A 21,857-nucleotide genomic window follows, 5' to 3' on the forward strand; every position below is an offset into this window, starting at 1 on the left:
CTTAAATTTACTATGAATATCAACAAATCTAATAGAAATGTACAAAACTATAATGCAATTAAACTGCTGTTATATATAAGTTTTAATGTAACCTTAATGTTTCCAAAACTTTGTTCTATTTTCTTGAAGTTGAAATGCAAATTATCTTATATGGAAAATTATACAAGATAGGAAAACATAATTGTTCTGTGAAAATTTTTATTTCATAATATTTAATTACTTTAAAACTACCGTATGTTATACATAGAGTGACCCATGGAGGATCAGTCTCCTCGTTTCACTTACCCATTGTTTTCTGTGATACCTCAATATTTGGTTGTACTTTTAGAACAGCACTATCATTTTTTCTTTCTGCTTCTTGCCAAGTAATTTAAGAATTTAATATAAACTCAGGACTTCATAAAATTAAACGGCTTATCCTCTGGCTCTCTTGTAGAGCTCCTACACCACAGGCTTTATCAGGCAATACTCTACATAATGATGCCACAGCATTGATCTGACTTGCTTGACTTACAGAACTCTCACTATTCATTTTGAATAATACAGTATTCAGCAGAATTTTAAAAACTAACATTTTTTAATGTCTAAACTAATTCATTAGTGAAATAAACCAGACAGAGAAAGACAAATACCAAATGATATCACTTATATGTGGAATCTAAAAAATAACACAAATGAATGTAAATGAAAACAGAAACAGACTGATAGATATAGAAGACAAATTTGTGGTTACCAAAGAGGAGAGAGAAGGGAGGAGCACCAAATTAGGAGTATTGGGTTAACAGATACAAACTACTATGTGTAAAATAAATAAGCAAGAAAGATATATTGTATAGTATAGGGAATTATAGCCATTACCTTATAATAACTTATAATGGAGTATAATCTGAAAAAATACTGAATTACTATGTTGTACACATGAAACTAATATAATTGTAAATTAACTACACTTCAATAAAAATAAATAAGTAAACTAGTTCATATTATGAATTGGTTTATAAGTATCTTTTGGGAGATCATAGCTAACAGTCAATTAGTTTGCTATAGATTTGACTGCCTTTGATAGACTTAAATTTTATATTATTTAGTTCTTGATATTTTGCAAATATTCATGACTTTCTAAAAATATATATTTATCATTTTATCTTTAGAACTGGCTATGGACTGAATGTTTGTGTCACTCTAAAGTTTATATGTTGAAGTCTAAATCCCCAATGTGATGGTATTTGGAGATAGAACTTTCAGGGGGTGATTAGGTCATGGGAGTGGAGCCCTTATGAATGGGATTAGTGCCATTATAAGAAGAGACAGGAGAAAGATGATTCTGTCTACCATGAGAAGATACAATGAGCAGACTGCAGTCTGAGAACCAGGAAGGGGATACTCACCAGACATCAGGTCTGTGGCACCTTGATCTTGGAATTCCCAGCCTCTAGAACTGTGAGAAATAAATTACTGTTTAAGCCACCCAGTCTATGGTATTTTGTTATAGCAGCCTGAACTAAGTCAGAACAATTGGACTATTACGACCACATGACCATTTTAACATGTTTTGTCATTCCAACTAACATCAAAAATTTAAAGAATAAAAGACATAAAAAATCAAAAGGCATTAAACAATTATATATTTTTAAACTTTCCATTTTTACTTAGCTTATGCCACATTTCTGTCTTCAAATATAATAGTAATCAATACAGATATACTCACATTGAAAGTGAGAATCATTGTCTGAGGTAGTGATTTGAAGCAAAATTTATAAAGAAAATCCAAGTAGCACACTACATTCTCCACTTGTCCTATGTAAGACAACCAGGACTATTTGAAATAGAAGGCCTCATTCTTGAATTCTATTAAAAAGAATGCTAGTACATATTGTTCAAATTACTCTAAGTTGAAATAGAATAATTGCAGCCCATCTAATGGGTTCACATTCTCCTTGATTTATTCTCTATTGCTAACTCTCAGTATTAAAAAGATAGGAGCCTTTCAGGGGCGACAACTGCTAGGGTTATTACTTTTCCTTATTGTATGATTTATTTTGTGGAACTATTTCCCTCTTTCCCACTATAATATAGCACACATAAACATTATCAGCATTTGACTACATTTTATAAGAGAATAAGTTAATTTATAGACTCTTAAAAAAGTATTAAACATAGTTTCACTCTTTGAAGCCATTTAGCCAAGATAAAATGTAATGATGTGTTATTATTATCTATTGTGTACTAGATGCAATTTTTCTATTTTAATCTCAGCTTGAATGATCATATAGTATTTTGTCCAAAGACCCATCAGAAATGGAAAAGTTCTGTTATTTATTTGTTCTGGATGCTGTGATAATTGGTATAAACTACTAGCACTGTCCTTGAAAAACTGAAGTGAAAAACAATACAACTTTTTGTTTCTGCTAGCTAACTTCCTCTAGAGCAGGAGTCAGTAAACTTTTTCTGTGAAGAGTCAGGTAACAAATGATTTATGCTTGGTGGATCATGAAATCTTTGTTGTAACTATTCCACTTGGGAATTGTAGTGTGAAATCAGATATAGGCAATATGGAAACAAACTGGCATGTCTGTATTCCAATAAAACTTTATTTATAAAAATAGATGGTGGATTTTATCCATGGCTTGTAATTTGCCAATGCCTAGACCCTATACATTCCTGTCTACTCTATTTTATTTATACCATTTCTTTTACTTTCTCATGGCTTTATTTATTCAACTATATATTGAAATCTCTCAAAGTTACACTTTTCATCCAAGTATCTCCCCAGTACCCAAACTTGTATTTTCAACTGTATTCTCAGCATCCTTACTTTGGTGTCTTAAATTAAATATATCCAAAGCTAAAAACTTGATACATTTTTATTTAAAGCTGCTCCTTCTAAATTGGAAATAAATGGAAACCACATCCTTCAACTGTTCAGACTGAAAACACTAGTTATCCTTTTGCCTTCCTTTTTCTCCCACTGCACATCCAACTGACCAGAAAATTCTATAAGTTCTTCCCTTACAATATATCCAGAATCTTAACTTTCCTCTTCACCTCGTTATCACTCTGATTTTAACCACTGTCTCCTCTCCAATGTATTATAATATCTTCCTAATTTTGACAGATATAATAGTAAGTTTAGAATTGAATACTGTAATCTGAAGTATCTGCCAAATATCAAACGGGAGATATTCGGAAGAAAGTTAGATTTCTGTATGTGATAAAATCTGTTACATATCCTAAAGTGGTTATCACCCGATAGCAGGATAAATGACCTTTAGATTGGCATTTTTTTCTTTATACTTTCCTATTTAATTTTCAAAATTGTCTGCATAGGATAGTTCTTGTTATGTAAAGAAGAAAAACACAAATGTGTCTTTTTTTGTAGAAGAACGGAAAGAATAAAAAGCGAAGACGGTAAATGAGAACTAATCTATGAGAATGTATAGTTATCAAGAGCAGAAGACATAAAATTATAGATACAAAATTGAGGTAGAATTATTCTTGAATGTGATCTCATTTGTTTAAATATTGGAACATCTTTTTAAAATTTTAGTTAGTGCATTCATTATACATGGAATTTCAAGATATTTTATTTGAATTATGCTATTTATAAAAATACAGCCTTTACCAATTATTGATTTCAGGTTAGATCTCACACACACACACACACACACAAAATAAATTTACTGAAATACAAATTAAACAAATTATAAATGTGTCATTTATAGTTTGAAATTTCATGATATTTTCCTTTTTTAATAGACTCCTGCTTTAGTGTTGATTTAGGGTAGTTTCTTCTTCTAAGATGCAATTACTGTTTTCCTAGATCATACATTAGGTTCATCACGTATCCTAATCCTCTAGATTAGTTTCCTGGTATTGTTTCAATATGTGACACTGAACTCACCTGAAAAGTTCTAGGACTCATTGTAGGTGAGATGTAGTAACAGTATGCTAAAGATGAATCAAGTTTAGATATGGATACTGAAATCAAGACCTAACTAGAAGAAAGGAGGAAAATAACCATTTAAATTTTTTCAAACAATATGAATATAGTTATTAACAGGAAGAATTTTGCTATGAAAAAAAATCAATGATTTTGTTTCACTTTTATCATTTCTATAAATATGAATCACTACATTAAGGAAGAGATGAATGAATGAATTTTAATACACTTTTGCTCAAAGATGAATGTTAAGAAGACTAAGTGAAAGAATAAAAACCACATAATATAAGCAATACATTGCCTGTATCAATACCCAAATCTAATCTGACAGTGTTATTTTAAAAAATAGATACTCAATTCAAAACTCAGGATGGTTGAGGATGACATTTAAAATAAGTAAATTTTCCATAAAAATGAATCAAGTAGCTGTCTAGACATTCACTCAACTAAACCCAATCTCCAGTGATTATGCATGTGACAGTTAAGTCACCCAGTGATATTTTGGATTAAATGGCTTTTTTATTATTATTCTTTTCAGCTATATTCTTCAAATAGAGTGAATTCTCACCTTTTTCATGATTTTTATGCTCTGTTTTATTCCTCAATTATTTATTTATTGCCACCATCTTACCTCAGGTTACTATTAGATAATATATTATCAAAGATAATCTTTTTTTTCTTTTCCATTAGAATTTATTACAAGATATTAAATATAGTTCCCTATGCTATACAATAAGACCTTGTTGTTTACAAAGATAACCTTTTAAGTATGATTTGACAGGTTATGGTACTTCTTTTGATTACAATTTGCAAAGCCCAAGATAGAGTGTTTACAAGAAAAGGGCATCTTTATATTCACAGGTTCTTTTGCAAGACAAAGAGCTACCAGTTACTACCCCACATGACTTTCAAAGTAGACAAGCAGAAAGAGGGAGACAAATAAATAACATGGATGCCAGGAGATGCCCCAATTATTCTACATTTTAGTTGATACAATATAAGCTTCTAGTTGAAGAAGCTTTTATCTCTTTTGACAATTTACTTTAAATTGTGAACCACATATATTCTGATCCAACCTTGTAAACAGTGGAAGAGAGATAACTTGTGACATAAAAGGCATGGTGGAGTTTTAGGATTCTGCCACTTCCTCTTATTCCTACTCAGATTTCTGGGAAAACCTTTGTACTAAATAGTGTAATAAACTGATATCAAAAGTCCAACTTGGAAGCACATGGTCATCGTGATTCTAAAAGTAGTTTAGTATGAAATTAAAAAAAAAAACACTATACATATCGATGACAGTACCTTGCATATGTCACAGGAACATGAAGTCACAGAGTAGTGTTATTAATAGTCCCAAATACGTGAATATGAATCCCACTGTTTTCAATGGAAAACTATGTGATTTTGACACTTCAAAATTTGTTGAAATCTCAATTTCTTCACATGGTAGATATAAACAACAATACTTACTTCATAGTTGAAGATAAGTACCTATTAATTTCTGGGTTCATTGTAAGAGTAAATAAGTATTTGTTTCCTCCACTCTCTCTGTCACACAATTCTAGTGTCTCACAAACTCATTCCTATGTCACAGATCTAGGTATTTTAGACTTTGACAGCAGAGATCTCTGCAGAAATTAGGCAATATAATATGAGGGCCAACTTTTGGCTCTACTACTTATGTCCCGTATTACGTTAACATATGATGGGAGGAGGAACCGCCTTTGTTCCCTCATATGTGTAGTAAAGATAATATTACCAGCTGACCAGTCTGTGGATTAAAAGCATGTAACATGCTTTGCACAGTCCCTGGCTTATTATTAAGTGCTAATGCATGTCTATTTTTATTACTCTTATACTCAGAAATTTTGTTCTATAGTTTACTCTCTTTTCAAGTATGGGCTGCTTTAATGAAGTGAGGTTTTTTTTCCAGCCTCAGAAAATTTTCTAGAATCTATTTTTATAAGATTAATCTACTAATTTGAAGAAAGGAAATCTAAGGCATAGGGCTTATTCAAATTTGTGACGTTTGTTTGTTTTGTATTTCTTAGCCATTCCAGAAATGGAGTTTCAGAAAGGATCCTGTTTACCTTCTCCAAAATGATTTATATTTTAATACCAACCAATCCAGAGAAGATCCCATGACAAACAGCCAATTCTTTTCCATCATACAGACCCCATGAATTTGATCTTGAGGCAAGTGAGGCAGGGCTAATATGTCCTGTTGTACCAGATAGCCCACTGGATATATTTGAAGAGCATGGTTTTTAGTAGTGCTTAATCTGACATGCCAAGAAGGGCATATGGAGGAAGAACCTAGGAAAGATGGGCTGCCTGACAGCTGAGATCATTTAAATTTAAATCCAATATTAATAACTTTACCCTATGCTCAGTGGTACCAAAGATTACTAACATTAAATGAATTCCTAAGTAGGGGCTTGCCTATTCATGTCTGTCCAACAGCACCTTCTATCTCTGAAGAGTCAGGTTAAGTAGACTTTCTTAAGAGGACAAATCTTTGGGTGGGAAATAGTCTAGACATAGGATGTTTTCCAGGTTATTCTTGCTAGGCTTTAAACAACATTAAAGCAAATTTTAAGAATGTGTGTACATATATACGTACATGCATATGTGTCCATTTGTACACATATGCATATTTCATATAGGTATGTATAGCTTCTTTCAGGTTATATACATTTTGCAAAATGCCTTATTATCCCTAATATAAGTTCTGGCCACTCACTCATCCTAAGTGACACACTGAACCTTTATCATAGTCTAGAAGCCTTCCTTTCAATTTCCCTATGTATAAACATTTAAAAGGAGAAATTTGATTTGTATCATCAGCATTGTTCTATGTAGGCAGGTATACACCAGCATAATATGCCACATAATATTCAATGTATTCTAATTGGCATTGGACTTGACATTCCACCAAGGATAATCTCTCACCTAAAAATTGTCAAACTAAAGTTTTAAACAGCATAAAGCTGTGACAAGCCATGAACACATAAATAGACATGAGACAGTGAGGCATATAATATAAGGGATATAAGCTAAGGTTTGAAGTTTGTAATACTTTCCTATTAATTTTAAGAAATTAATCACTAGAATTACCCCAAATTACTTATACATCCTCAACTGTAAAAAAAGACATTCAATCACTACAAGAATTTGAATAAACCTTCTAACCCTTCTGTTTTGTGGTGTTTTTCCTAGGCCTACTAGTGGATGGATCAGTTCCTGTGTCCAAATTAATCCCTCAGTTTCCTGGCAGAGAAAGGATACATCTATGCTCTGTGAATATTATTGGGTTCAGAGAACATTAGGGGCAGTGTTTAAGGAGTTGTTGGAAAACAAATAGAAGACAGAAAGAAAAGTGAAGAAGTTGCTAAAGACTGCATGTATTTCTCATTATTGTCCACTTATACCCCAACAATATTTATGTAATTTAACAAAGCCATGAGGGGCAATAGCCCCAACCTCATAAATCACTGTATTGCCACTTGAAAAACTGTATACAAGAGGAACAGCAAGGTTTAGTGAGTTTTTAAATCATAATCAAACTTCCATGATTAAATATAAAACAGGCTCTTAAATCTTACAAAAACTGTGCTCTAGGTTTACTGATTCAAACTATGATTTTCCTTAGGATATTCTTCCCTAACTATGCTGTTTACGAAGGATAGCAGGGTATCTAGCAAGTCTACACGTGCACAGATATTGGAAAAATTTTATTTCTACTGCCTTTCCCCTCTTCACTGTTGATATTCTTCTTCCCGACTTACAGATACTAAATCTAACATGTAATATATAAAGTAAAAACTAAGGTATGATTTCAACAACTTGTGCAAATCATTTTCAAATACGTTCTTCTGTGGTCTATACAGTCAACATACGTATCTGTCATTCAATTCTCCTAATATCATAAAAAGGAAGAGAGCTGTTCTTGTGGTATTTTATGTACCCTGAAAAAAAGGTATATGATAGGGATTGATTCTTTTTGCTTCTATTCTATCCAGTGATCACAGCAATAAGTTTTTCCAAGTAACCGCTTTATAGTTTAAAAACTTCTGTATCTATGCTTTTGATTCTTTTAGCCTTTTTAAGAAAGAAAGGCTAATATTATAACCTCATTTTTAAAGAAGAAAAGATACAGGAGATTGAAATAGGGTAAATGACTTATACGGTGCCACATGGCTATTGAGGATAAACTAGGGACTAGAAACCTTCCTCTCCACTATCCCAGCTCCTTCAATCAAAAATGCTGTCTTACCCAGCATCCTGCTTGTGAAATAGAAATTTCATACCTATATATGTGAATCAACTCATACCTGCTGCTTGAAAATCTTCAGTCTTTGTTATAGTTATCATAATTAATTTATCATAAAAATTAAGTAGAAAAATATAAATAATTTTTAGATATAAAATAGTAATACTAATCACGCACTAAGTACAGAACATATGTCACAATCCAATATTAATTCTTCAAGTTAAGTCTTCTTAGATACATAAAAAAATCACATTACACAATTAATGCTGGATTGTTAACTCCATTTTGTTATGAAATATGAAATAAAATTCCACGTATTAAAAATCGCAAAGATGATTCTATTAAAATGAGTTACAGAGAAATAATCTATGAAATTATATATGTGTAAATATGTTGAATATATGAGTTCTCCATATAAAATTTAGGAAATTGAGTGTTTTTGAGGGATTCCATATAAATTTATCAGCACATACTAATTAATTAAATAAACATACTTTAAATTAGAAATTCTGGGAAAGATACATACAAAGTACATAAAAACCAATTAGACAATGTCCACTTGAATTTTAGAGTTGTCCAAAGTATATCTAAAAATTTGTAGCTTGGCTCTCATTCTAAATAAGACTTGGAAATATTCTAAAATTGTTTATGCCAAAAAGCAAGCAGGACTCCTTTAGTTCAATCATGCATAAAATATAAAAACTTAGCCAGAGCTTTGGATTTTGCTCTGTGGAATTTGTCCATCCATAAGCTAAAGGTTGTATTTTCCAGAGTGTATCCATTAAGTGTAAATTTAATCAGCATACCCAATATTTGCAACAAGGGCATTTCAGAGCGCTAAGAACACCCTACCTGATTAGTTGATCTTAAAGGATGCTTCACCCTTAGTCCTCCAAATGACCACCCTAAGGAAAGCACATTTGCTGTGGAGGTGTATCTTTAGATTATATTCGTACACAACATAAATGAATGACCTGATCCCAATTACACTGAATTCCCCTCAGAAATCTCAGAGCTTGTCAAAGCGAAACATAATATTGGCAAAGGCACCTTTGTTTTTTTCCAGATTTTTTTCCAAGCAGATTGTTGTGCTTAACCAAAGTAAAAGCAAACATACGGCATTGAGAGATACATGAAAAGACTGTACTCTAGAACGCCTGACGATCTTTCTTCCCTCTGCCTGCCTCCTGCCACGTTTTCCTGCTATGGCTTAAGGCTGTGCCTCTTGAACGTGAAATACATTTGTGGAGAACAAGAAGTTCATCACAAAGACTGATCACAAGAACTGCCATCCTAATTCACAGGCCCAGGCCTTTTCAGTAGTGTCAGCTGTCCATGGAGACTCCCAAAGTCTGACGTCAAAGTCCCCGCCTGGAGCTATTTTTCCTTCCATGTTGGCTGGTTTCATAAAATGTCAAATGTAACAAGCCTGCTGGGGTGAGAAGTAATTTAGTCTCAACAAATTTGTGCTTCATTGGCATTTCTTCCTTGTTATTGTTTTATCATTAGGTTTTTGTTAATGAGGCTTGGAGTGGCTCCAGGCTTATTATGCAATATTGGAAATGTAAAACGTTTTCTGGAGATGTTTGGTGTCCTGACATTCAGACATTAGCCCTCAAGAGAGCAGTAGTAAAATGACTTAAGTGCTATAAAAATGAATACAAATAAACACATTTATTCTGCCTTCTTATTAAAGACTATCCCAACCAGTATTTTTCTGACAGACCTATCCTGGCTTGATCCAAAACATTAGAACCCACTGTAAAGATCAGCAAGCCATAGAAGGCAAAACATGTGTTCAGAACTCTGGAATCCAGCAGCCTTGGCCACTCTGCTCTGGAATAAAGAGGGAAGCAAATGGTTTGCTGGGGTTTCTTAAAGTGTCACTCTACAAGCACTGAACTATCTTCCTGAAAGGTACTTTAGCAGAACCGGCTCCATGTTTATTGCAAGATACATGGTGGAAAAATAGCCTCCCCAGGACAAACATTTTGTTCATGATATATGGAAATGGTTGACAAGAGTCACCATTCATGTTTAGGAGTATTTATTTCACATGCGAATCCTCAATGAGTATCGATGAACAGTTGTCTTTACTTTGCTCTTTATACAAAACACATAGGGAAAACTCTCAATTTTATTTAATTCTTCAATCTAATACTTTCATTCTAAGATGAGAATTGTCTGTAGGGAATAAATGAGTCAACAGCAATCAGCCATGTTTCAAGTGACAATATGATGCTAAAATTGGAAGCAGTGGCTAAGTTACTATAATTTTCTTATATTTTTCTTAAAGACTTAGCTAACTCAGAGCAAGTGAGTTCCTTTAGTGCTTCAGTGTCCTTTATCTGTAAAGGCAAAACCTTAGCATATAGTATTTTAAGATTGAGGCATAAGACACACAGAGAAATGAGTCACAGGTGTGAACATTGTTTTGACTATCACTCCTGCTGAGAACTGAGACAGGAAGCATGGCTTATTAAGGAGTTATTCTGTGAACTGAGACTTGGCTTGGCTTTCTTCTCCATTGTAGGTCTTGAATAACTCAGCCAAGACATATAACTTCCCTGTCTTCAGTTTCCTTAACTGTAGCATGTTGAAAGGGCCCTAAATGAACACAGAATTCCTCCTGAAATCAATACTTTTTCATTCTAATTATTTTTAAATAAAGTTTAAAGGAAATATTTTGAGCCTAGTAGGAGTAGATCCTGAGTTTGCCTAACTTAGGCTGTGACCTTAAAAAATTCATACACTAAAAGCACCTCATTTTATAGAATATAGTTAGCTTTAGGACTACTCTATTCTGAAGAAAATCTATCTCCGATGACTGCCTACAGATATCCCCATTGATCAAGTATCTATGAATAATATAAAACAGATATTCAAAATAGAGGATGGAAAATATATACGCTCTGCCTACTTCTCCTCCATAAAAACCTACCTCATCACCACGCTGAAAATCAAATTTTTGGTGAAAGTCAAATCATGAATTGGAACTTGCCTAACTATAACAATAAAGAAAGAAATGATCAATTAAATTATCTTAGTTTCTTTTATTAATATTTATAATAATAGATCTATATCTGAGCGTGCTTCTGGCCAGAAAAATTATATATCTAGGGTTATTTGGATGTACTCAAATAATGCCATCACTTACTATCTCTATTTACTTGTCTTGCAATAATCTAGTCCCTAGATATTAGTGTGTTGTATAACACCACCACAATTTACAATCACTAGTTTTGAAATTCTGTTACTTAATCTTTTCTTTTATTATCTACCAAGTACAGTACTAACTATGACTATAGGAGGTAGATCAAAGCAGTCAGTGGAGATCCTGCAATAGTTGTAAACATGGACATCCAAGAACAGAATTAGGTTTTAAACAGTTGCAGAGGTATCCCAAAACAAAACAAAAAATACTGATTTCTTGAATTTGAATGTTGAATTGTTCATCCTTTAATGACAGTCTAATACTTTACGAATATCCTTCTAACCTTTAGGGGAATAGCAAGATTCATAAATTCTGCCTCCATAAAGAAGAAACAGAAAACCCTGGTCACCACAGAGCTAATATAAACCACTCAAGCATATGACTTGAAAGGCAGTGCACGAAGACGCTGGTTCTGTGTTAGGTATCCATTTGGTTGCAAGGAGAGTAGCAGAAATATCTGGCTTTTGATTTCATCAATGGCCGCAAGCTCTACTCCCTAATGTGCTGGTGCTGGCGCTAGTGGCAGTGGGACTAAGTCAAGCTCTGGGCTGCAAACATGAACATCTAGCCACTAGTGGTAGTTAGTGGGTTTGTGTTGCTGTCCTTTCTGCCGCTTCTGTACTTACCCTGGAGCACTCTTTCCTTGGCATTTCTAACTATTACAGTATCTCTACAAGATTCTTTCAATAAACTTTTCTGTTTAATCAACCAGCATCATCTACTAATATGCCTGTTGATAACAGTGACTAGAAGTATTATGATTACTTTTCCTCAACATATTAAACTTCACAAAAACAAAAGTTCCTCTGGAATCAGAGTGCTTAGGTTCAAATCCTAGTGCTGAAAAGCAATAGATACGTGATTTTAGATAGTGCCTTCATCTCGCTATTTAGTTTCTTCATATGAAAGCTGAAATAATAAATCTCATGGATGGATTTAGTATGACTTATTATGAAGTAATACTGGTTAAGTGTTAGCATAGTGATTGGGATATACAAAGCACTTAATCAAAATTAGTTAGCTGATAAAATAAGAAAAGTAGTAATAACAATATAGTGTGCCAGTCAATAATGGAAATCCATACCTGTATATTTAAATATTCTGTTTTTCATAAATGTAGCTATAATTAAGATTAGATATTCAATTCAAACTTCTTAGGACTATATTATTTTACAGCTTTTTTTTTTCTCTGCAGCTGCTTTGAGGTTATTTATAAAATTCCCATTTTATCCCAACTACCCCACCAAATATGAATCTCTTTTCTTTAGGACTTTTGTAGATTCTATATTAAAATGGAAAATAAAAAACGTATAACTAAGCTTGGTAATATTTTTTGTCCAGCAAGAATTTTTAAAAACTTAGAAAACTCAATTAAAACACACTTAAAAATTTGCAATCAAACTATTTATACATAAAAATTAAATAGATAATGGAGCCCTTGATAACATCTATGAATCTGAAAGCTTAGAGATTAGCCTATTGATTTTAAAGGAAAAATACAACAAAATAAAAAGCAACAAAAATGCACATAAGTATATGTTCACCTACACAGTACTTAATTTCATTTGCTTCATCATTTAAATAAAAATTATTTATATGACATTTATATTAAATTTAAACCTTACTGAACAGAATCAAGAATCTGGTATGAAGCATAATCTAGTAGAGAAGAAATGTTATGGAATCTGGGTATTTAGTTCTTTATGTCAATATAGACTATCAGCAGACATTTAAAATAGATTCTGAAAATGCATTGCTTTATTTATGAAATTTTTTATCCTTAATATCTAGTTCAAAGTTCTAAGATAATAATATCAGTAATTAACCTTAGTCCTAGTTATACTTTTGTTACCTGTTAAAAACCAACATGTTTTGATGCTTGACCTAGGGAGCTATTGCTATTAAAATTCTCTTATTTAAAATAACTCAGTTTACAAATGTCAAAAAAAATTTTTTTCTTTTCTTTTAAGGCTTCTGTCTAGTGCATCATACATTATAAATGTAGAGGTAAATGAGTGATTAACGTATTCCCTAAACTATTGTAACTAGAACATTTTATGCTATAATTAAAAGTTTATCTGCTACAATTCAAGTAATGAAACTGTAAAGTAATGGGAATTACACAATAGAAAATCAGCCTTATTGTGATAGAAAAACAACAAAAAAAGAGTCTCTGGATTTTTGCTCAAGGCAAAAACATAAGAATGAGTACTCAAGGGCACCAACAAACTGATGGAATATTTCCCCTAAGTATTATTACCTTCCAGGTCACCTGTCTTTTATGTTCTTTGTATGTCATTTTTTAGGTCATTTAAGTTTTTAATTGAAAAATACTTTATAATTCTCAAGAATGTTTCTTCATGTTAGACTTTTCTGTGCTATTATATTTTGATTTCTAATAAAGGTGAATTATTTTGAAATTGAAGTGAGAAAATACTGAGAAATTCATAGCCTGCTCCTTTCCTCAGCGGACAGTATTTTTGACTTCATAGATCTCTATAGCCTAATGAAATCCATTTTACCTTTTAAACTACTAGAATTTCTTGCTCAAATTTTATTAATTTTCTAACTTCACATTAATTCTCTATTTTATTATTTAAAATTACACTCATTTCTCTCACCTACCCAAATTGTGAGCCATTAATAGGGAAAATCTGTGTATTATCCTTCTTACTTAATGCAGAGGTTGACACATGCAAGGCACAAAATTTTTAGAATAATAGATAGATAAATAAATAATTGGATGATCACATACTTGTAGTAAATAGCCTGAAAGTTTATTTATGGGCAAAATCTCAACAAGAGCCACTAAACTTAAAAATCCATACTATATTTTGATGCTTACATGAAAATAAAATAAGGCATATTCCAATTTCAGGTTCTTCACATTTATTCTAGATAAGCTTTTTGTTTCCATCTTTTAAAAAATGTCAAATTTATGTGTTTTGGTTTTTGTAATACTGAAATGGGACCTATGTACTATTGAAAAGAAAATGATTTAATGATAGATGAGCTAGATTATTTTCTCTTTTAAATGCATCCTGGAGAGCAACAAGTGTATAAGCTCCATTTATTCCATCAAGACACCATTTTACAGTACTATTGAGTAATTATTTTCTGAATGAAAACAAAAATGAAAATCACTTTAATCTATATGTATAGGCCAGAAAGATCTTTTAGAATTGGAAAAATATTAATATACTAAACATATGTGTATTTATACACACACACAAACACATACTTTTTTTTTAATTAAACCGAATCAAACACAAACTTTGTCAATGAAAGCATGGGTAATGAAGGCAAACTTATAAAAGGACTCACTGATTCCCAGATAATAAAATCAGTATTGCCAGTCACACTTTTTCATCAAATCAGCCTGAAAAATTCAAAGACTATCAGTGTTTCTTCCTTTACCTCTGTGTAAAGGGAGGACGGCAAAACAAAACTGTTAGACTAAAATTGAAGTGAAACATAAAAGGCTCAGACCGATAGTGACCATCAAATGTTTCTCCTCCTTATTTCTCCTCCCATTTATGTTCTCATTCTGTGTATCTTCTGTAACAAACATAACTGTAAGAAGGGTAGGCAACACTAGCTAGACTAAGCAGCAAACACTTTTATTCGAATAATGTTAGGAACTCAAGAGCTGATGGCAAACTAAAAGACCGGGCTTTGGAAACAGGTAAAAAAAAAAACCAAAAGCTTGTCAGGAAACATTACTAACCATGCTTAATGGAAACCATCTGATGAGGACTCTGCCCTAACACTGTAGAATGCTCCTACTGGGCTTTGGGATTGCATTCAATGAAAACCCCTTCATCTGCAATAAATGAATCCTAACCACTCATGCCTCCAACTCTATATTCAAAATTTTAAAGGGGGAGCAACTGATTGGCTGATACCATGTCACATGCGCAAAGCTTTGTCATCAGGGACAGAGAAATGAAAGTTAGTCCTACTTTCACTACCGTAGTGAAATGATAATGATAATACACAAATTGGAGAGTATCTCAATGGTAGGTATATTAATTTTTCTATGGCTACTGTAACAAATTATCACAAATTTAGTGGTCAAAAGCAACAAAAATCCATTATCTTACAGTAATGGGAGTCAAAAGTCCAAAATCATTGTCACTGGACTAAAGTTAAGGATTTTGCAGGAAATTATTTTTTCTGAAATCTCTAAGGGGAGAATCTGTTTCCTTGCCTTTTTCAGTATCCAGTTGTTGTAATGTTTGGTTTGTGGCTCCCTCCTCACATTCGTCTAGCATCCTTTTTCTCTTATTCTCTCTCCAACTACTTACTCTGATACTCTTGCTTTTTGCTCATGAGGACACATGTGTTATATTGGCCCATCTAGGTAATCCAAGATAATCTCATCTGAAATTTCTTAACAATTTTATCTGAAATGATCTTTTTACCGTATATATGGTAAAATTTGCAGGTTGTGCGGATTAGGACATTGACATATTTGGGACCATTATTCAGCCTAACACAGCATGTAATTAGATAAGTAGAGACAACAACAGGTGCTAATAATACTGCCATTTTAAACTCTCATCATTAAATGCCTTGATGAAAAAGATCATGCATATATCTCTGTATCCTCACACCTAACAAGATAACTAGCATATCATAGGGAATAATATGTGTTTAGATGACTAAATGAATGAATAAATGAATGAGTGATTTAATGAATTAATGAATAAAGATGCAAAGATAAGATCTCCAGTTTATAGGAGATTTTGGACTTTCAAATTAATTTTGATAAGGACCAATGGTTCTACATGGACTCTACACATTTGATTTCTAGTGAAAATATTATGACCCACATGAGTTTCCTAAGACTGTTAATATTTGAAATAAAATATGAATGAGGACTATAATCATAATCTCTGGCATTTCTCTTGATATTTGATATCTTCCATAGATTGTGCTCTTCAAAAGCAGAGGCATTTGGGATTTATGAGGCTTATTAGGGATCCTCACATTTTAAGAGAGATATCAGAAAGCAGTATCAGGCTAAGACGGAAGTCACACTGAGATACAGCTCTGACAAAGCCTCAGAAAAACTACAGGGAATTGTGGAGTGTGCATTGTCTGTTCAAGTGTCCCACATAAAGCCAAAGAATTTTAATGTAGCCTAGTAAAAGAAGTAATTAATTAATTAAAACTACTTTAATTAATTAATGTTTTGGAAGTATGGTTGACATAATATTGTGTTAGTTTCAAGTGTACAGCAAAGTGATTCATATATATACATCTCCACATATTTTTTTTGATTCTTTTCCATTATAGGTTATTATAAGACATTGAATATTGTTCCCTGTTTTATACACTAAATCCTTGTTATGTATCTCACATAGTTCTTGTTACATAGTAGCTATTCAATAAATGATGAATTTCACACACACACAAATACACACACACACAATTCAACCTAGATTATAATGTATTATATATGAATAAACTGAGATGTAATGTCATCTGTATTTAACACTTCTACCCCTATGTAATAAAGTTTTTTTTTTAAAGCTGTCATGATTAAATTTTGTGGTTTTCGACTAGGACCAGTCTGTTCCCCTTCTTGAACAACTGTAACTACTTCCCTTTTGTTCTCTCATACTCAGAGCCCTAAAGACCCTAGGGCCAGTTATCAGACAGTTAGGGACCACCCTTATGCCCTAGAGTCCAGGAAATTACTCAAATCAGCCAATCCACAGGGAGTCCTGGAAACCTATCTAAAGTTACCCCGCTTGTACATAAGCTGCCTCCTACAGTTCCATCTTCCTATTACTCAGTCTGGAGGTAGAACCCCTATGAGGTCTTGCCTGGCAGCCTTCTTTTGTTCAGAGTTGTAACAAAGGTCTGCCTTTCATCTATTCAGTGTCTTTGTCCTTCATGCAAAAGAATTTTTCTGTCTTATTAAACAATTGGTATATGAGCAGAATGGCATTGCCATTACCACTAACTCTTTGATAGCTTTGTGAGAGGGACTGCTCTTGGCTTACTAATTGGTTCCAGACCACCTTGACAATGGCTTGGGACAGAACTGCCCTCTGTTGGGCAGGCTGAACTTTAACCTTGATGTCTGCTGGGGAGCCCCTTTTGATTGAGCGAATAGCAGTGAAGTTCATAAGGTATACAGACAGCACTGCCAGCATCATCAAACATGGAACACAGTGGAATGTTACCACTTTCCAATCCTAAACTAGGATGTCCCTGATAAAGAATGGCACCAACGAGTCAGTATACTTGGCCAAACTTCAGGCAGTCATATTAACACTGGCACCATCCGCACATTTGTACAAATTTCTGTGTCATTGCCTAAGAGTTTTTTTTCTCTTAGGGTAAAGAACTATGAGACTCTCTTGCTTCACAGATACCCAAAATATAAATCAAAGTTACATATGCCTATGTATAATAAGGCCACAATGCAAGGCCTCTGTTGGACCTTTTTGGAGTATGAGTCACTACTGATGCTGACCAAGGCACCCATTTCATTTCTAAAAATACACAATAGGCTACTTTAAAAGTCATTTGTTGGAAATTTTATCTCCCAGATAGGTCCCAGGCAGCTGATTTAACTGAGAGACTTAATGGGTTCCTCAAAGAACTTCTGTTTAACTTAGAAAATGACACATGGACTCCTAAATAGGTCTGTATCTTGTCCCAGAACTTCATCTTTCTTAATCCAAGGCCCCTTGCCAACTCATACGTAATATCAACTTTTAAAAATCCTCCCATTGCCCTTTCCTATATTTAAAGTTGGATAAGTCCTCCATAAACACTCCTGGTTCTCTGCTGAAACATATAATTTTACACTCCTATGTCTTAAGGAAATTCTTGTAGAGGTTACTACCACCTGTGCCATTCTAAAACTTAATGAAGATTATTGCTTTGCTCAGGGGGCAACTGGCTCATACTGGTCTATGCTCCCATTCCCCACCGCCTTCTTCTACCCTCCTCCCTCCAACTTGCCACCAGAACCATCTTCTCTCCTGGAGTCTCTAACCATGACCACAGCCACCTCCTTCCTTTGTTACCAACAAATACCATTAACTTTAATGTATACCTTACTGAAGTATCAGTTCATATGAACAATGTAACTGCTGTACCCCACCTTGACCCAAGGAATACAGCAAGATAATATTGTCATGAAACATATAACTCATTCTTTTAAAACACTTTACAACCTCCCCAAGATACTGTTAGAGACCTCAGAAATTTCAGATTGTTTTCTTGGCTAATGCCATATAATAAGACAAGCTTATGGGCTGGCTTACAAGAATTCATACTTCTACTTGTTTTTTCTCCTTTTTACTCTCATAATAAAAAGTTTTCTACACTGTTTAGGACAACTTGTACACTGATTTGGACAACTTGTTCTCTGCTTTATGGCCACTCAAATTATCTAAAATAATCAGGCTCAAAATTTAAGTCAAGACATCAAGGGGTCAATATAAGCATTTTTGTTTATTTAAAAGCTGTTTTGATAGAGTTTTGAGGCCAGGTCTAGAGACCAACCAGTTCTTTTTTGAGAAGTAGATTAAATTCACACTGCACCCACTTCCATCACTGGGCTCTCACAGTCCAGGCCACTATGCACCTGCCCTAACTGCCTCAGGGTCAAGTATCAGACACCTGTGGAGAGTCCCTATGCTGTGGGGCCTGAGAAATCATTCACATTAGCCTGGAAAACCTCGCTGAACCCACCCAGATTGCTATACATAAACTGTCCCCTATGGCTCCAGCTTGCTGTCATCGTATCTTCAGATGCAACCTTCTATATAGGGCCCTGCCAGGAAGTCTTGGAACTATTAGTAATAGGGTTCTGATTTTCTTCTATCCAGTTATCTTTGTATTGCATCCCTCTATGAAAAGAATATTTAAATTTCATAAAAAGATATACAGACATTTTACTGTTCCTCCCACTAAAGTTGGAGAATACATCCCTGTCCCTATACTTTGTTGCTAGTTGGACCTCTATGAACAAAAGCATGTTGGTGGAAGTGACAGCATGCCAGTTTTGAGTCTAACACTTCCTTAAGAAACATTTGATGTTTCAATCATGCTCTTTTGTCACCATCATATGAAAAGCTACCCTGGGATAGCTGCAATTCCTTTAGGCATAATGAACTTAGGTGGAGCCAAGCCTCGCTAGCCAAGCTCAGCTGGATCTATACCTTGAAATAGAGCCATCTAACTTCATTAAAGCTGAGATGTTTCAGCTGACCACAGATAAATGAGAAGTAAATGCTTATTTTGCATGCCAATGAAATTTGTGGTCATTTCTGGCAATTGATACAATTATGACTACACATGTAACTAAGTCCTTTAATTTATATTTGAAAAGAGAAAGGCCTGCAACTTTAGAAATCTGGTCTGGGGTAGCACTGGACAACCATAGCTGACCAAAATCTGAATCTATCTTCTCTTTCTTCATTTCTATAGACTGAAAATATTCTGCAGAAGTAAGAGTAGTTCAACATAACTGGGATGATATCAAATGACACTAAATGATCTTCTTTCCACAGTGAATTTGCAGGCACAAGTGCTTGAAATAAACTATAAATTTGTCAAAGATTCTTTAGTAGTGGTGATCACACTGCAGCCAGGTACGGCTGTTTTATCAAAGCAGACATGATATAGTTCCCTTTCATGTGAGTTAGGGCATCATTTCTCAAACCTGTGGTGAAAGCAATTGATCATTATTCATTGAGAATCAATTGTCTCAAGGTGGAACGTCTGAAGGAACTAGGATGGACTGTGATTGGACCCTGGAAACATCTATAATCACTGATTTCCAGCAGAAGCTGCTCCAGTGGCAGGTAGAGCCCTTCTATAGATTATTTTGAAGTTACAGTATTTCCCAGGTTTGTCAGTAGCATCCGTTCAGGAGAAATTTATTATTTATTTCTTTTCTTATAGGATATTTCTTTCTTTATGGGTCCTCACATGAAAGTAAAAAGGAGATACTGATGCTTCAGTAAGTATGGTAGAAATTCAGAAACAAACAAACAAAAAACTCATGTAGTGCCAGTCAGTATCACCAGAGGTTTTCTGGAAATTATGTAATTTGATATGGGTCTTACAGGGTAGTTGAATATGAAGTCAAAGGGTGTGGGGAGAAAAAATAGGCTAAGAAAAGCAAGAATTTAAATTGTCGGTTTAAAAATCTGTGATTAGAAAATCTAGACTGTCTCAAGTGTTAAGGTAAAGAAAGACTGGAAGTTAAATTTTGAAAGTAATTAAATTTTCATCATGTGCATTAATGCATATAATGCATATATTAATAGACTGTATTAATATTATACCATGAAACCACAGTTTTTAAAAAAACAGTTTGATCATGTTATGCTAAAATAATAAAAAGTAAATTAAATATAAAAAATCAATGAAATTTTGATATAAGAATTGTGATGGGGTTAATTAAAGAGACATATATTAAAGCCATGACAGAATCACTGAATTTCATAATTGGAAAGTATCTAAGGACATTTATTTCAACTAATTAAACATTGTTTAAATCTCTTCTACAATAGATCTAGCATTTGGTTGTGCCTTGTTCTTGAAAACCCCTAGGGACCACTCCCATCATTTTTTCTCATTCGGCTCATCCTTTGAACATTTCCTGCTCTGATATGGTCCGAAATCCTAGTTCAATACTGAGTCCTCTGTAATTTTATCTTGTGCAAGCTGTATACCAATATTTCTCTCAACTATTCATTTTGTGATACAGTATTATGTCCCTGTACAAATAGTCCTATTTACTATGTTTTTTTGAAAGTAGAGTGTTCATACTCAAACTTAAGACTTATGGCTTAACATATCTGGAGGGGAGTTCTCCTCCTCATTATTCTAAATATTTTATTTCAATTTGCATAACATCTTTTTCTTGGCCACAATATATCATCTAAGATTGAATTAAGTCATAAGGTTTAATTCTTTTTCACAGTGCTATCTTTAAGAAAAGTTCTCCTTTATTTACATGTAAAGTTGGTATTTTGTAAACAACTACAGAACTTACCCTTACACCTGTTAAATTTGTACTTGTGACTTAAATCTCTGCAAACTGCCTGCCATTGTTACAATGACATTTGTTATCAAATGTAAAAATCACACTTTTATGTGGTGTGTACAAAGTTAATAGGAATATTTTCTAAATTTTTGTCAAAATATTGAAAAATATTGAGTAGAAAAAATTGTAAAAGAATGACATTTAATTTGAAAGCAATTTATGACCAATTGGATTAAAATCTAAATTTTGCTAAGGAACAATGTACTAGTTAGAATGCAATTTGAAAAATGGAATGAAAGGATATCAAAAAGTTCCTGGAAAATAAAGAGGAAAAAGTAAAATAAATTTCTTCATTTAATCACTACACTTAAAGTCAGTGCTACAGACCTTAGTCTCTGGCTCA

The 21,857-nt window shown here is 33.4% G+C and overlaps 1 long non-coding RNA gene across 1 annotated transcript in view; it reads right to left on the minus strand.

Moving 5' to 3' along the window:
- LOC135321221 (uncharacterized) overlaps nt 1-21,857 on the minus strand; it is a 224,766-nt gene that overhangs the window by 71,191 nt on the left and 131,718 nt on the right. The window contains exon 3 of the long non-coding RNA XR_010380788.1: nt 1,389-1,438. This is a non-coding gene — a long non-coding RNA (uncharacterized LOC135321221). The remainder of the gene's footprint in view (nt 1-1,388; nt 1,439-21,857) is intronic.

Source organism: Camelus dromedarius, chromosome 4, assembly GCF_036321535.1.
Source record: "Camelus dromedarius isolate mCamDro1 chromosome 4, mCamDro1.pat, whole genome shotgun sequence".
Classification (NCBI taxonomy): Eukaryota; Metazoa; Chordata; class Mammalia; order Artiodactyla; family Camelidae; genus Camelus; species Camelus dromedarius.